Raw genomic sequence first — 16940 nt, forward strand, 5'->3', positions numbered from 1 at the left:
AACAAAAAGAAATAAAGTCTGGCCAATACACAGTAAATAAAGCAGTCAACAGGAACTGTCAAGAAACCAGTGGAAAAGCACTTGCCCAGCATGCACAAGGCCCTATATTTAAGCCCCAGAATCACTAAAAAGAAAAAGGAAAAGAAACTGTTCCAGAAAGCACAGAGGTTGCACCTACTAGACCAAGGCTTTTAACACAGTTATTTTAAATACATCCAAAGGAAAAGAATGAATACAATCTCTCACCCAAATAAAGAGAGACAAATGATAAGAAACAAATAAATTCTGAAGTAAACAGGAAAATAACTGCAATGAAAACTTCAATGATTCCCTAGAACTCACAGTACTCAGAAACTACATATTTATAGTTTATTCCAAAAAATGTACAAATGACATGAACAAATTATTAAAGCTCGATAAATGGTCAAACATGGAAATGTTTAAATCCACTCATAATTAGGAAAATTCAATTTAAAGTTGTATTCGGATGCTATTTCCTACTTTTCAGATCAGTAAAAACTCAAAAAGGATGACAAAACTTTCTATCACTTACGTTGTAAGGAAACAAATATTTTCAGATATTGGTAGTGAAAAGAAAATTGATGCAACAGCTTCAGAAAATTTGGAAAGAGCTAAGAAAACTACATGTGTGTGTGTGTGTGTCTTGACCCAGAAGTCCCACTTGCAGTAATACACATTTCCAACAGTATTGAAATAGGTTTGCACAGTTGTTCATTGTAGCAGTTGTATTTTGGAAATAACTTAAAGGCCCATATCTAGAAATCTATATAATGAATATCTATATAATAAAGTAAAAAAGAATGAAGACTATCTCTAGTAATTGCTTTACAAAGTGATTTCCAAGCTACATTGTTAAATACATGCAAAGTAGAAAAGTTCCTATAGTATTTTATAAAAAAAAAAAAAAAAAAGAAAGAAAGAAGAAGAAAAACAATGGGAAATGAGAAAAATATTCATGATGACTGTGCTTGTTGGCGGGGGTGAGGGGAGGGGGCGGAGGGCATCCCCACAGGAAGGATTAAACCCCAAACCAAGACTGGATGCCTAAGGAGGGTGGGGATGGAAATGGAGAAGAAAGGGTGAAAGGTGAAGGATAACTCCTCTTTGAGTGTTTGTTTTATATTTTGGTGTTTGTCTTATATTTAGACTCATATTAATGTTTCACATACTCAAATAAAATAAGTAAATAAATGTCCCAAGGATATGAACATCCACAATAAGAAACAATCACAAATGAATTCAACACACTTAAAATGAATAACTTAACCATACTTAAGTGATGGGGTTAGAACTAACTTTATTTAACTGGAATACAGTGTTTTGACTATCAACACAAAAATGAAAAGAACAGTAAACATATAACACTCTAGTAGTTTTACTTTTTAATGGCAGTGTGGGTTCACGATTCTGAAAGCTATTTTTCTTTCAGGATTGTGTACACAAGGAAGGATTTTATGGAGAGTCAGAGTTACCTTTTTTACCTTTGGTAAAGGGAGTTACAATAAGGAAAGGGGAAATGTTAAACTCTGCAGTATTGGACTGGTATTGGAAGTCATCATCATGAATCCCATAGCTTTTAATAAACTCATAGAAGTTGTGTGTGTGTGTGTGTTGGCACAAATGTGTGCATACGTATATCTATTTAGTTGCTGGGATTCATCCCTAGTCCATAGTACTTTATTGTATTTATTTCATTAATCAAGTTGGCCTGAATTTGGCCATGGTGAATGCCTTGCTGACATCTGAATTCTTTTGACAAATCTTCATTATTCTTTGAGCATCTTCTCCTTCTCTAGAACAAGTAGATATTTGGGGCTCATCTAGTTCTTTCCTACTACAGTCCTGAAATTATTCATTTCTTCTAAGAGTCCTGGATCTAGAAACCAAGATTTGGATGTGAAGTGCTGTAGGATATTATTGCTTCCAAGCCATCCTAATGGACAGAGCTAGAAAACAAATACATGTACACACACACACACACACACACACACACACATACACCTTCAATCATTATACATGTGGAAATTATACATGTGGAAAACAGATTCGTCTCCTAGCCTAAAATGATCTCTCATTAATTTTCTAGGGAAGCTGTACCAAAATACCAGAGACTTGGTTTAAAATAACATAAATGCATTGTCTTGCAGTTATGGAGGCTGGAAGACTGGAATGGAATCGAGGTGCCAGAGGAGTCTTGTTCCCTCTGGAATCTGTCAGGGAGAAACTTTCCTTGCCTCTTCCTAACTTCTGCTGATCTGTGGCAATCTTTAGTGTGCCTTAGCTTGAGGCTGCAGTGCTTGCATCTCTGTCTCTGTCAGAAAAAGACATTCTCTCGTTTCTGTCCGTGTCTCTGTGTCTTTTCTCTCTCTCTCTCTCTCTTTTTTTTTTAGTTTTTAGATAAACACAATACTTTTACTTTATTTTTTTTATGTAGTGCTGAGGATCAAACCCAGTGCCTCACACATGCTAGGCAAGTGCTCTACCACTGAGCTACAACCCCAATCCATTCTCCTCTTTTTATTGAGATACCAGCCAAATTGGGTTGAGAGCCAACCATGCTCCAGAATGACCATATCTTTAACTAATTACATCTATGATCCTATTTCCAAAGAAATTCATATTTTTAGGTAGTGGGGGTTAGGACTTCATATTTTTCACATTTAATAAATTAATTGCCAAATGCTTTTTAAAAAGTAAGCCATTTTACACCCTTACTTGTACAAAGATGGGTTGGCAAAAATGACAAAATTAATAACATCTATTGCTGGTATTGGTTTCAATCAATATTTCTTTGATTACCACTTAGAATGAGCACTTTTGTCTTAGAATTCTGACCTTTTTCTTTTTTCATAATGGTAAAAAAAAACCACATAACATTATTTAACACATTTACTGTGTTAAACATTCTGACATACAGTTCAATAGTTGCGGCCCCACTTTAGTTAAGTATGTTCACATCATTGTGCAACAGATAAAACCTTTTCATCTTGAAAATCTGAAATTCATACCATTAAGCACTAATTGTCCCCCATCTGGTAACCACCTCTCTACTTTATCACTTCAGTCTTCATATAAGTGGAATAATAAAGTATTTGTTCTTTCATGTTTGCCTTATTTCACTAGGCTCATCCATATTATAGCATGTATAGAATTTCTGCATAATACTCCATTGTCTGTATCTCGTGTATTTTCTTTATTCATTTGTCTATAGACATACGGTTGCTTTCACCCTTTGGCTATTGTGAATAGTGCTGCAGTGAACACAGGTGTGCAAATATCTGTGTGAGATCTTACTTTGATCTACATCTTTTGGGTGAACACAATTCAACTCAAGCAATTACAAAGGATAAAACAGTCAATTTACTGTGAAGAAACTTGAAAAAACACTATTTTAACCAAGTGTTCAAAGTTAGCATGACCAACAATGGGACACATTGGTACCATGTGTCTCTTGATATGATGCAATGAAAGCAACACAACACCATTTCTGGGGTAGTCCTGTCAATAATGCCTTACATAAATCCAAATAAGAAGAAATCCCACAGTACCAAATTTAAGGATGTTCTATAAAATAATGAGTCTTACTCTTCAAAACTATTCAGCTCATGGAGACCAAAATTGATCTCCATCTGATACTCCAGATTAAAGGAGACTAACATTTGGTTATGTTAGTTACTTACAATGTGTGAGTTCAAAGTGAATCCTGAATCAGAAAAGGTACCTTATTGGGACAATTTTTAAAATGTGAATAAGGTATGTGGATTATGTAAGAGGATTATATGAATGTTAGATTCCTAACATTCCTGGTATTGATGATTAAACTGAGATCACATAATGGAATGCTATTTTTAAGACCAAAGGTAAAAGGGGGAATCATGTCTGCAATTTATTGTCAGCTATTATAGAAAACTGTGTGCACGCATGGATGAATTACAGACAGAAAGGAATAAAGCAAGCACAGTAAAATATTCATATTTAGTAAATATTAATGTTTGGGAATAGCTCTACTACACTTAGAACTTTTTGCAAATCTGAAATTATCTCACAATGAAAATTCTTAAAACCACAAGAATGAAACAGCAAGAAATTAATGCAAAAGGGAAAGAGCAACTGTTCTTGTGTATAAGATGGAAGAAGAAGTGAATAGAAGTGCTTCTCTTTCAGAAATAATTTGAATATAGAATTGATAGAATTTTCTGATGTCAGGATTAAAGAAATGTCGGGAAAGGATGAATCAAGATGACTTCTGGAATTATGACCTTACTTCTCAGGTATATATACATTTTTAAATTAATTAACTGAGTTTGTAAAGGCTGGGAAAAGAATAGATATCCAAGGATAAAATCAAGAGTTCAGTTTTGAACATTTTTTTCCTAGCTGTAAAGGCCATCTCTTACTAAGGCAAAGAGCAGGTTTGATGTGCCACCTCAGAAGTTTTCAATGTCATCTATCTGCCAATTTTTTGTGTATATAAGTTTGTAATAATCCTCTGAAACAAATTTTATGGGATACAACAGATAGTGAAACATTAACAAGCCATGTATGCTAATACTTGGTAATGTCTATGTCAGTGGGAAGTGTTCAAAGGTTCTGTGTGAGATCCATGGATGAAGATAATAAAGTCCAGGGGTCTTGTTCCAGGTGAATGTGTAACACAAGGCTATCTTAGACAAACCTGAAGAGGAGCAAACACATTTCAAAAGCAAATAGAGTTATGACCTAATTTATCTCTGGTGATCTCTTGTGTCTGAAAATTATTGGAACATTGAAATAAATAATTAAAATTGCTCCTTCTTATGTTCAGATATCTGAATATTGAGACCACGAGCTTCCAGGCCAAGAAAAGCAGGATCATTGAGATAGAAGAGTTCTTTATTGATTATCCATGCAATTCCTAACAAGACATAATGTGTCCACCAACTCTGCAATGGAATGACTCACACGCCTATAAAGCCTATTTTGTGAGAAATTCCAAGTACCTAAAAATTGAAAGATGGGATTGGGAGGTATCCTTCAAACAGAATATGCCATATACCTTATTTCTTAATGTGTCAGTTATCCATTGCTACAATTCTGATATGTAACAAACTACCCCAAAACTTCATGGCTTCAAGTATCACTGTTTTCTCGGCTCTTCGGGTGGGGTAGGTGAGGGGAACTGTTGTTTTGGTGGAGACAGCACTGATGTGTTATTGCTGGAAGTATAAATTCCTAGGGTCCCTAAGGAAAGCAATCTAACTTTATAGTATATAAAAATTAAAAATGCATGTACCCTATGATATAGTAGTTCCATAGCTGGAAACTTCTATGAGTGGAAAATAATATGTAAATAAGGATATTCAATGCAGTATTATATTAAATAGTACTTGGTTGGAACGAGCCATCAGTAGGGAACTGGGACTGATGAATATTACACCTACACCATCCACACCATGCATCAGGAACAGAGAATGGGCAAATTATGCATTGATGGGGAAAGATTCAAAGGAATATTGTTAGATGAAAAGAAAGTATAGAATCTGGTACAGTTTATGCTAAAGAGAGGAAAAATAGGGAGTATATGTTCCTATTTCCTGGTAGTATATAAAGGAATTTTATAAGAATACAGAAGAAGCCAGTCGGTGTGGCTATATGGAGTTGGTAAGCAGTAGTCATAAGAATTAGGCAGATGAGGGGCTATGAAGGAAAAACAAAGTTTTCCACTTTTGCCCTTAATATTTTTGCCTTTTGAACCATCTAAATACATTACCTGTTCAAAAATAAACATGTCAAAAGAAGTAATGGAGGACTTGCCCTTGGAAGGAGCCCTAGAGGGCAAGGCTGGTGGCAGTATACATTCCTATTTCTGCTCTCTCCACATAGCTCCCCTGGTATTTTAATGACCAGAATGCTAAGAGAGAGGAGCCTGGCAATCCTCTGGTGTCTTCTTTCAGATCTCCTCTTATAACTCCATTGGTATTTTCAAAGCTAGCACCTTGCCAAAAATGAAGTCACACATGCTTCATGTGGAAAATGATGTACTTGCTACAATTTTAATTTCTGTTCCCATAATATATTTGTTCCTTATATGTGACGCCACTCAAATACTATTAGAACTTGAAGGCAAGAATGAACAATAACCACTGGTATGGTAGAAGCAGCGTGAAAGGCTCAAATCTATAGAAAAGAAATAAAAACCAGACTGTTACAACATTAGAAAAGAAAAATAAGTCACAGCACTAAAGAGCAATAAACAAATTAAAAAAATCATAAATAAGATGCAAGTAGTAAGACTAAAAATATATATTTATCAGAATAAATTTAAAAGTGTAAAACTCCTGGCAAATATCTGGGGCATAGTTATTATGTTAAGTTGGCTGAGAGTGTAAATTCAGGAATTATCTATTTAGGAAGGTAGGGTTAGGAGGAAGGTTTCCTTTGCACATTTAAATCCTAACCAGAGTAGTTACACAGCTACACTATGATAAGCTGAGGCGATGGGTAAGAACTGGCCAAGATTTACCACAGGGGAAAAAAAAAAAAAACTTTGAATTTTTTTCTATTCAGAGACAGATGGGGCATTGAAGGTCCAAATTTCTGCTCCATATAGCACAGACTCAATAATTTTATTCCATAAAATGTTTAAGGAAGTTGTAACCAAAAGTCCACTGCAGAACATTTCAAAAAGAGACAGAACTCCATAAAGCTTCCATAGAAGAACTAGCTTTGAGTGGTGCTGCTTCCTGACATGCCCTCCAAGTTAAACTATGTATGTAATGGAGACCGAAGCCCTGGAATGAAGCAAGGTACTATGTGGGATCATAAACTACAGACCAGCCATAAGCTGGAGAAAACCTTCTTTAAAAAAATTGTAAGGGTCCTTTATGTAAGGATGCGAAAAGTAGGTCTATTCTTTTTTTTTTTAAACATTTTCTTCAGTTTTGATTTTAAATTTTGTTTATGGCATTTTTTTCAACTAAGAGAAACATTTCTCTTATAAACTAGTATTATCGTATACATTTTGCTTTCTGTTGTTTCTATGCTTAAGCTACACTTTCTCTGTCAAGACATTAGACATATACTATATTTTCTTTCTTGCTTATTAAAAGTTCTATGTCCACTGTACTGTGATATTGAGATATATGTATATATTCACACATATGAATGACTCTATTCCCAGTTTTTCTTAGAGGTGGCATATGAATTTAATTGTGAATTTTGCGGCAACAAATCTTTCCCTCATTATTCTTTGTGACTGCCATGGAAACACACTGCTCAGATTTTCCTTTAAACATGACACTAGGAGGAGGATAGTAGGTGGACCTCCAACTGTTGGACTTTGTGAGAAGTGCTGACTTTCCCTGGGCTGCTGATCCCAGGCCTGACTGGACATGGCATGGGGTACCAGAGCCAGTACATTGCTGCTCAACCTTTGACACCTCAGGTAGGCAATGTTAGATCTGGGGTTCTATCATTCTAGTCAACTTTCCCAAAGCTGCCCGGCACTGTGAGGGACATCTTACCTCACTTTTCTTTAAGTGTCAGGCCTGTATTGGCATCCAAATGCAAAGGTCAGATCTGAATTGTGAGCTAATGACCTTCTCTGATGAGCCCTGGTACTTCTCCTTTACTCTCCACAGGTATTTCCCTTGGCAAAACTATTGCACGTCTAATTCTATCGGCTTCCAGGGGACCTAAATCAACATCACTGGTGCCTGGATGTAGATGGTGTGAGATGTAGATGGTAAATGAAGCTAGGGTACTGGCTCACTCATGCTCAGCTGGCAATGAGGATCCCTTAGTAAGTAGAATGTAGACTTTGGAGTCCTTTGCATAAAATGATGGCTTAACTGCTGAAGTTTTCACTGGTGATGATTTGGTGCAGTGTCCTCATGGAGGAGAGAACTCTCATCAATGTGACCACTGCGGAACTTGAAGCTTTGGGGAAGAACAATGACTACAAGAACAGTGGAAATAGTGGTTTTTAAGTCAGTTGAATGTATGTTCTGCAGATGAATAATGAGGAAACTGAGGACAGTTAAGTTTTCTAGCCACAGAGTTACCAAAAACTAACTCACAAAGAGAGGTTTCTATTTGGCAGTGAGAAAACAGACAAGCTGAGGAGGAAGTGCAGGATTAATAACTTGAGTGATGGAGCCCCAGAGAGCTTTAAATGCTCAGCCAAGGCAGGTCTGTGATGCTAGGTGAGTATCCCATATGTGAAACCTGGGACTCTGCAACACAGATGGGGACATATGAAGACCACGCTTATTATTCATGATAAAGTTCATTGGCCTTCAAACAATATAGATGGTGGCACATATTGTCAGAACAACTGTAACCATTGAAGTCTTAGGAAAAGTCAAAGGAGTATTGGTGACAAGTAGTAGTATAGATAGATAATATGGTATACCAGGGGGAAATATATGGGCAGGTACTGGTATGCTACTTAACATCTACAACCAGAAGGTAAGAATGGAGAAGAAGAAGGTTGAGAGAAGCAGCCTGGTAAAATGTCACCATTTAAATCTCTTGTTTAGTTTCCAAACTTAAGACTTTGTTCAGATCTGGAACCCAGTGACTGAAGAGTTATCTAAGAGAAAGGGCCCTATGAAGCTGTGAAAACTATATATCATAGAGTATATATGGACATTTACTCATGTGATCTTTGCTGTGAAAAGTGGGATAACCAGACATTTGAGGCCTATTTGACATTGACATACAGAGACCCGGGGCAGTAGGGAGGACCCCCGGGTTAAGTGGTAAATAGGGTCCTGGCTAAAGTGAGTTCATAGACCCATGGATCCACCCAGTGCTTATTTCTCTGAGTGCATAACTGGAATTTACATACTTGGAAGCAGGGGTTAGTCTCAGTTGGGTCCTTTGCCTAGGAGGTGAGAGCTATCACAGAGTATAAGGCCCAGTGGAAAATTTTAATACCACTCCTCCACTGGAAATGATGGTAAATTTCAAAAATTTCCTATCTCAAGGGTGGTGGTAGTTATTAGCACAATCATTAAAGTTTCAAAAGGTGCAGAGTTGACCTTTCAGAACTCTAGTTAATTCACCAGTCTGGTCCTGCAGAAACCAGATGGATCATGTGGATTAACAGTATACTACAACCAAGTGGGAACCCAATCACATTTGTGAAATTACTGAAACCCAGACATGGTTTCACTGCTAGAGCAGACATGTGAGGCCTCAGGTACATGTCCCCTGGTTTAATCAACGTGCTCCTTCTATTTCAACCAGAAAAAGTTTGCACTCACATAAAAGAAACGATATTCATTTGCATCTGGGCTATAGTAACTCTCATCACTGTCATAAGGTATTCTGAAGAAATTCTGGATTCTTCAGACATCTCACAAAATATTGCACTGATGTGTTGAAAACATCATGCTGGTACCATACTGGAGGTCTTGGTAAAACATATGCACTCTTGAGTGAGGAAAATATGCCATTAAACTATTAATAACCCTGGCTCTTAAATAAACTCTGTTATGTTTTCTGATACTGGGGATTGAGCTCAGGGGTGATTTATCACTCTGCTATACCCCCAGCCATTTTAGTATTTTATTCTGAAACAGGTTTTGCTAAATAACCCCGGCTGGACTTGAACTTTCAAGCCTCCTGCCTCAGCCACCCTAGTTGCTGGCATTATAGGCCTGTGCCATGGCACCCAGCTCTAAGTAAACATTTTAGGAATTCAGCAGTCAGAGGTGTGCACACACATGTGCACAAAAACAATATTAACAACAAGCAAACCCCAATCAACCCCGCATTGCTGCAATTTGTATCATCTACTACAAAGAAGGAAGCGCCTAGAGCATGGGAATCTGCTTCAAATTCTGGAAGCAACACCGCCCACACCTAAGGAAACTTCTCTGGCTATATACCAAGGGCTAAAAAAAGAAGCCAGCTTTTAGAAGGACCTTAAGTAGGAAAGGGCTGTGCAAAAACAGAAAACATGTATGGACTGGAGTTTTAAAAATTAAAATTTATGTAGGAAGTTAAAATTATTCATGATAAGAGATAAGAAACAGCAACTGGGAAATGAAATGTTATGTGCAAAATCAAATCAAAGGTTGTCATACTTATTATACAAAGAATGGGCCATTCTATAACAAAGAATGGTTATAGATCACCAAGATAAGCCTTTATAATACAAAAAGATAAAGGAAACGAACAGGCATTGTACTAAGAAAAACAATTAAAAAACTGCAAATAACTTAAGTTTAATTCTCCTATTGGCACAAAAACTAAAATTGTTTTTCTTCAAAAAATTGCTTTCCAATATATAAATGTCCCTGAGCTTCAATATTATATTCAATACTGTATTTTTTCTTGACCTATGCATAGAAGAGGCCTCTTTAATATTGCTTCTTTTTAGTGTACTTGGAAAAGGGGATAAGGAGAGAAATAGTCTACCCTTTTGAGTGGTCTACTCAACACCTTTGAGTTCCACGTTACTTCTTACTCTTCCCTTCACTGCCATTGGTAGCTGCCCATTTTGACACAGATCATATATTGGAAATTTCTAGATTTGAGCTTCCCTAAAAGTAATATTGCCATTTCTTTAAAGGTTGCCATGTACAGGGTAAGGCTTAGGTAGGAGGAAGACCTTCCTCCTTCTAAGTACCATCACACCATCACATCAGGTTGTTACAGTGTCTCATATTTTTCTGAAGGGCCAGGAAAACTAAGCCACAAGAAACAGCATTTTCCCTCAATCCTCTGGCATCCCCTGGCATACAAGAAATACAGGCAGCTGAGAAGACATTCCAGTGGAGAGAGCGCATCTGACTCATGGTCTAAAGTGAGCCACTTCCCGGGCAGTAGCATGACAAAGTGGCAGTAAGAAGCAAATATCCTCAGAGGAGGTTACAGCTTTGTACCGAGGGCAAGTGTGTACCACCATCTCGAGGCTGTAGCCTGGCATTGGGTCCTCAGAGCAGCAACCTTAAAAAAGTGAAACAGACTTGGCAGTTTGGGGAGAAATAGGAATAGATACTACTAGAATTTTTGATAATCTTAAGAAAAAAAAGGAAAATAATATTGGCCGAGAAGGAAAGAATACATGAAATGAACAGTCTTATTTTTATAAAGAGAATTGCAGAAAACTAAATATCTGCTATGGAGACATTTTAGGAGCCAGCAGGAAGAATAATGGGGAGATAAGTTGCTAAGTGTCTAAGCATGAGCACTAAGGTGAAGTTAGTACTATTTGTATAGTATGACTCTATTATTCATCCTGGCTGGTGTGGTCTGAAGACATTTAATTTCAAGAAAGGATATAAAGCAGTTTATAGGTCAAGGCAAACTATAACCAGACAACATCATCTGAAGTAGGAAAGGAAAAAAAATGAGAATAATGCTAATATAAATAATGAATACCAAAGTGTCCTGGATTTGGGGATAAAGCACAAATTTATCTTAAGTTTTTATCAGCAAAAATAAAAAGCCAAGTCACAGTGTCCAGAACATGGTAGCAAACTCAGAAGAAGCACAGATACTCCAATATGGCCAGAATGAAATAATGGGAAGTCCACAAAAAGAGCTCATTGTGTAACATAACCAACAATATTCTTACAGTTGACACAATGACTAATTTCATAGAACTCTTGTAGAATGTCCTCCAATTCTGATCAATGACTTCAAATTCAAGAGAATTCCAAGGGTAAGGAGGGAAATTATTGTCCAGGTGATCTTTGTTAGGTGTTTAATTCTGGGGTATATTTTAAAGAATATGAGGAAGTAATAGAAAGCAAATTTTTAATAGTCCATTATAAAGTTTTTGACACAATTAATCCCATTGATAATAAATATTAGCTAGCTGGGGTTCAGTAATGGATGTCTTATAGCTAGAGTTCAAGTATCTTGGGGTTCTAGGAAAAGAGTGGTCTCAGTGGGACACTGGATGGTGTAGGAGTGACATCTTTTGGGGAAACTTAAGAATATAACTCTCTACAGTTAGGCCAAAATTCTCTTTAGGGGAAAAAAAATTGAATTCATGCTCCTACACAGACAGATGGGCCATTTAGTTTCCAAATTCCTGCTCAGTAAAACCCACTCTTAATTGATTTTAGACTGGAAAATGTTTAGGAAGGCATAACATAATAGCCATTAAGAAAATTTGTCCCCTTTTTCCTGATTCCCAAAAATTAAATCCTTAGAAAGCCTAGCTTTGGTACTCTGGTTTCTTGACGTTCTTCCAAGTTAAATTATTTGTGAAATATACATCAAGGTATCTGAATGAAGTGACCTTTTTATATAAAATTAGGAACCAACTGAAATTTGGAAAACACCCTGGTATTTCTGAATCATAAGACCTCTCTATATACTCAGGATATTAATTTTTTGTTAAATATTCATATGATAAAACTTTCCAGGTTGTATTTTTTTTCTATTTATGTCTCCTGGCATGCTCAAATTTTAAATTTTCATGTAATGGAATGTAGCAATTCTGGTTTTACCTTTTGATTTTTTCTTAATGGACTATTTCTCATCTAGAAATGAGATGTTCACTTACATTTTCTATGTCTTATTTTACATATCTTCAAACCCATTAATCATTTTCATTTCTTTTGATATAAAGAATAACAATGGGAATCTAATCTTCTTACCCCCATAATTAAGCGATTGTCCCAGGACTATTTAAAGAATATTTCTATCTTTCCCCTGTAATGTAAAACAAAGCTGTTACCTTATTTTAATATCTTTTATAATAAAATCCATTCCCAGGCTTCCTTTCTTTCTCTCAGTGTGTGTGTGGGTATCTTGTATCCATTTCATCTTGATATGACTGTAACTTAATAATGTGTGTAAATATCCAATTGTATGTCTACCATTCCCATTACTCCATTAAACCTCTCCCAGAATATTCTTACCCATATATCACCTCTTCAGAGTTTCCACTTTAAATTTTACAGTCTCTGAGAAAAAGCTTCTCTTCCATTTCCTTTGCACATACATGCACTTTGGAAGTGATGAATCCCTCCCTCAAACTTCAACAAAATGTTTTTTCTATCACTTTTTCTAATGCCAGCATCTTAAGGTGGGCACAAGATGCAAGGAGGCAAGAAAATCAATGGCAAATTCTTAGTTCTAGTTTAGTTCCTGTTTTCTCTCTATACTAGAAATAACCCACTATTTTCTCCTGAGTTACCCACCCCCTGAAAGACAAAACAACGCCACCCCCCCAAATCTCTTGCTACTCAGAATATTAATTATCTTCTAGTCTGATCTCACAAAAAGGACACATTCCTTCTTTGAAATGGTGGCTTATTAAACAAACAAACAAAAAAAAAAAAAAACAAGTACTGGCTTGTTTTACTTGATTTTATGAAAAAAAATTGAGTAAAAAATCAAGAACTTATGGAGGCAGAAAGAAAATAAAATGAAGAAAATAATTAAAACCCAATCCAAAACAAACAAAAAACTCAACAGCCCTATTTCTGGCCTGTGATTGGTTGCTGGAATTGAGGGTGAGTGCCCCTGTGCCTGCACCCCGCCCCTGTTGCTGGGTGCTTCTGGTCTGTACATCAGCAATGGAATTGGGAGCATGCATCTAAAATCCCTGTTTCTGCCATCATCAGGTACAGCTGAAGAAACTACAGGGAGACCATATCATGGTGTCTAACTGGAAGCAAAAGTAAAAAGTAAAGTGGCCTGCCCAACTGACATCCAAAGATGCATATTCAGAAGAAGGCTTTTACTACAATAACTACCCCTTAAAAATGATAGAAACAACTAACCCACCAATGCACAAGTATCAACGTGGGGAAACAAGAGGTATGAAAATGAAGATAACATGATGGCTCCAAGGAACATAATAACTTTTTAGCAAAAGACCCCAAAGAAAAGGGGATTGAGGAAATGCTTGATTAGAAATTGACAAGAATGATAAGGAAATTCAATGAGAGATAAGAGACAGTTCAATGAAGTAGGAGAAAAATTTATGATATGAATGAGAAATTTAGCACAGAGATTGTGAACAAGAACCAAACAGAAATCATGGAAATGAACTCAATAAGTGATATTAAAAAAAAATACAGCTAAAAGCTTCAATGACAGACTAAATTGATCCAAAAAAACTCTCAGAAATTGGAAACAAGTCTTTTGAAATATCCCAGTCAGACAAAAAAAAAATTTTTTTAAATAAAAAAGTGAAGGCAGCCTCTGAGACTCAGTTATGGGATGCCATTAAACAAATGTTCAAATTTGGGGAGTTCCAGAATCTGATGAGAAAAGAGTTAGAAAATCTTTTGATAAATTGATATCTGAAAACTTTCCCAAATTGGGAAAGATATGGTCCAGGTCCAGACCTAAGAGGTCCATATGGACTTGACCAGAAAACATTCTCACCACAGAACACTATAGAATTGAAGTAAAACTGAGAGGATTCATAACCACCAGACAGCCTTACAAAAGACGCTTCAGGGAGTCCTACATTCAAAAATGAAAGAAAGATAACTACCATCATGAAAACAAAAGTATAAAATGCACAAGAAGAGCAGACACACTAAAGAGAGAAAAAAAAAAGAATCAAATCTTTTCAATACAGTAAAACCAAACCAGAAAAAATGAAAAAGAGGAAAAAACAACACAAGATATTCAAAAAAACTAGAGAAAATTAATAAAATAATAAGAGACTTTTTATCAATAATAAACTGGAATGTAAATGGACTAAGTTCCCCAACTGAAAAAATACAGGCTGGCTGAATGGATTAGAAAACTAAGACCCAGAAATGTGTTCCTTGTATGAAACTCACTTCACACACAGACTGCAAGTGCAAAATTGGAAAAAAAATAGTACATGCAAATAGAAAACAAAAGTGAGCAGGATAGCTATACTTCTATCAAAATAAATTTTAAGACAAAAACTATAAAAAGAGACAGAGAAGATCACTACAGAATGATCAAAGGATTCGTTTAATAAGAAGATATAATTATAAATGTGTATGTACCTAATGACGAAGCACCAAATTTTATAAAGGAAACATTAGATCAAATGGGAGAGAAAGGCTTCAATATGACAATAATGGGACTTCAAAACCCACTTTCATCAATGAACAGTTCATTCAGACAAAAATAAATCAACACAGAAATTCAGGGTTAAACAATACTATACACCAAATGGACCTAAACATTTACAGAACATTTGATTCAACAGCTGTAAAATACACTTCCTTCTCATTAGCACAAAGAACAGTCTTAGAATAGACTGTGTATTTAGGCCACAAAACAGTCTCCACAAATTTGAATACTTGAAGTCATAGCATGTATCTTTCTAGAATATAATGAAATAAAACTAGAAACCAACAACTAAAGAAACTTAAGAAATTACACAAATACATGAAGACTAAACAACAAGCTGTAGAACAATCAATGAGTCATCAAGGAAATTAAAAGAAAAATTAGAAAATTTCTTAAAACAAATGAAAATGGAAACACAACATACCAAAACTTATGGAATACAGCAAAAGCAGTACTAAGAGGGCAGTTCTTGGTAATAAGCTCTTATATTGAATAAATAAATAAATAAATAAACAGCTTAATGATGCAAATCAAGGAACAAGAAAAATGCAAACCAATCCCCAAATTAGTGAAAGAAATAACAAAGACCAGAGCAGAAATGAAGGAAATCAAGATACAAATAAACAAATGAGTTGGGTTTTTAAAAGATAAAAAAAAAAATGGACAACCCAAAACTTAGACAAACCAAGAAAAAACAGAGAAGACCTAAACAAATAAAATCAGAGATGAAAACAGATATCACACTTGATAACACAAGAATACAAAGGATCATTAGGGCCTTTATGGACAACCATATGTTCACAAGTTGGAAAACGTAGAATAAATGGGCAAATTTCTAGACACTTCTAATTTACCAAAACAACTATAAAAAAAATAGGAAAAGACCAATAACAAGCAATGAAACTGGATCAGAATTAAAAAGTTCTTCTGACAAAGATCATGGTACATACCCTTCCTATATCCCAGGGACCTTCCCTCCTAGGCACTTTCTCTCTAGCTATCATTTTTATTGGACCACAGTATCTAAATGCAATGCTATTGTATTATGACATAAGTTAATACAAAACTTTCCTGAGTTATTGCTCTATGCAACCAATTCTTTGACAGGGCATCCTTGTGTCTCTTAGCAAAGTGCCTATACATAAATAGTAGGTACTCAGAATCTATTTGTTGAATGAATGAATAAAGTGTATTTTTCTTTTGGGCAAGATCACAATATAAATAAAACAGGATTCTTACAATTAAAAAAAAAATTCTCCTGACAAAGGAAGGCCCAGGGCTGGATGGTTTCTCCACTGTGTTCTACCTAAGTTTTAAAGAATACCAATTCTTCTCAAATAATTCCAAAAAACTGAAAGGTAGGGAACTACTGTACTCATTCTATGAGGCAAGCATTAACATGACACCAAAACCAGATGACAACAAAAAAGGAAAACTATGACCAATATTCCTGATGAACACAGACACAAAAATTCTCAAAAAACTACTAGTAAATCAAATCCAACAACATATCAAAAAGATCATCACCATGGTATTTATCCAAGGGATATAAGGATTGGTCAATATACACAAATCAGTAAAGGTAATAAATAATATCAACAGAATGATGGATAAAAATCATATTTCAAAAGATGCAGAAAAAGCATTTGATAAAATTCAACACTTCTTCATGATAAAACCCTGACCAAATTATATATATAAAATACTTCAAAATATTAGATACAATTAGGCAAGAGAAAGAAAAAAAAGGCATACAAGCAGAATAGGGGAGAAGTAAAATTATCACTGTTTGCATATATGATTATATAATTGAAAATTAAGGACTCACTCCACCAAAAAAAACTGGTAAACAAATTTAGTAAACTTGCAGGATGTAAAATCAAGCTATAATTAGTATCATTTTT

Source organism: Ictidomys tridecemlineatus, chromosome 2, assembly GCF_052094955.1.
Source record: "Ictidomys tridecemlineatus isolate mIctTri1 chromosome 2, mIctTri1.hap1, whole genome shotgun sequence".
NCBI classification, from domain to species: Eukaryota; Metazoa; Chordata; class Mammalia; order Rodentia; family Sciuridae; genus Ictidomys; species Ictidomys tridecemlineatus.